Below are 1,609 nucleotides of genomic sequence, written 5' to 3'. Positions count from 1 at the left end.
TTGCTAGGGACTTGCCCGGCACTTGCTCTCTCCCTCTATTTGTTATCTTACTTCTATCATTGACAGTCCCTCTAGGTTGTGGGCTGCTTGCCTGTGTTCCTGAGAAGCATCTACGGTACCAGTCTATAGAGTGTGTTTTCTTTAGTGAATTACCGGTATGTTTACCGGTAATAAACTTGCACTGTTTTATGTATATGTTTGATTACATACAGCCTTGTGACAGTTTTCCTGCATGTCATAAGCATTTGAATATAAATTAAAATGTTAAAATCAAATCTGATATTGTTTTACCTTTTATTTGGTGTGTGGAAGGTGTGCAGAAGAGGGGGTAGTCTTATACGGCGAGTATATAACAAACTCTGTATTTTGAGTGGAAATGTTAGGGGGTCGTCTTATACGCCCAGTCGTCTTATACGCCGGCAAATACGGTACTATAAGATTATATAAGTATCATATACTATAGAAACAAGTAATAGTTTGGCCATTCCACCAGAAATAAAATTTAATATTCCATATCTAAAGACTGTTACTTAAAGGAGTATCTTTGAGATATTAAAATCTAATTGTTACTGTTCATAGTTTTATGAAAGTATTAGAGCATAAAAAGAGTTGTGATGGTAATATAATGAATTCCATGTGCTCATAACTTAGCTCAGCAGTTCTCAACCTGTAGGTCGCTACCCCTTTGGGGGTCGAATGACCCTTTCACAGGGGTCACCTACGACCATCAGAAAACACATATATAATTACATATTGTTTTTGTGATTAATCCCTATGCTTTAATTATGTTCAATTTGTAACAATGAAAATACATCCTGCATATCAGATATTTACATGATGATTCATAACAGTAGCAAAATTATAGTCATGAAGTAGCAATGAAAATAATTTTATGGTTGGGGGTCACCACAACATGAGGAATTGTATTAAAGGGTCACAGCATTAGGAAGGTTGAGAACCACTGACTTAGTTTAAAAATTATCAGAACATGACCCACCCACTTCATCATGCTTAATTATATTAAAATAAATTCTTGTCAACATGCCACTTTATCCTATATAATAAAGAGGTAATATGCAAATTAACCCTCACACCTTCACAAGATGGCTGTCTAAGACCAGGCTGGCAGGGGTGTTAGTGAGGGACAACCAAACGACTGAACAGGCAGGATGCATGGGGAGAAGATGCCAGCAGGGGGGTTAGTGAGGGATGACCAAACAACTGAACAAGCTGGCTGCGTTGGGTGACCAGGCCAGCATGGGGGTTAGTGAGGGATGACCAAATGACTGAACAAGCAGGCTGTGTGGCATGACCAGGTTGGCAGGGGGAGGAGGACTGTGAAGGGTGACCAGGCCAGGAACGGGGGAAGTTGGGGGTGACCAGACTGACAGAGGGGGGAAGTTGGGGGAAACCAGGCCAGAATGGAGGGCAGTAAAAGGTGACCAGGCCAGTGTGTGTGTGTGGGTAAAGTTAGGGGCAACCAGGCCAGCAGGGGAAGTGCAGTTTGGGGTGACCAGGCCAGCAAAGGAGGCAGTTGGGGGCAATTTGGCTGGCAGGGGGGCAGTGAGTGGCAACTAAGCCGGCAGGCAGGGTAGTTGGGGGCGACCAG

The sequence above is a fragment of the Myotis davidii genome, unplaced genomic scaffold (genome assembly GCF_000327345.1).
Source record: "Myotis davidii unplaced genomic scaffold, ASM32734v1 scaffold774, whole genome shotgun sequence".
In the NCBI taxonomy this organism is placed as follows: Eukaryota; Metazoa; Chordata; class Mammalia; order Chiroptera; family Vespertilionidae; genus Myotis; species Myotis davidii.
Note: the sequence above shows the minus strand (reverse complement) of the source record.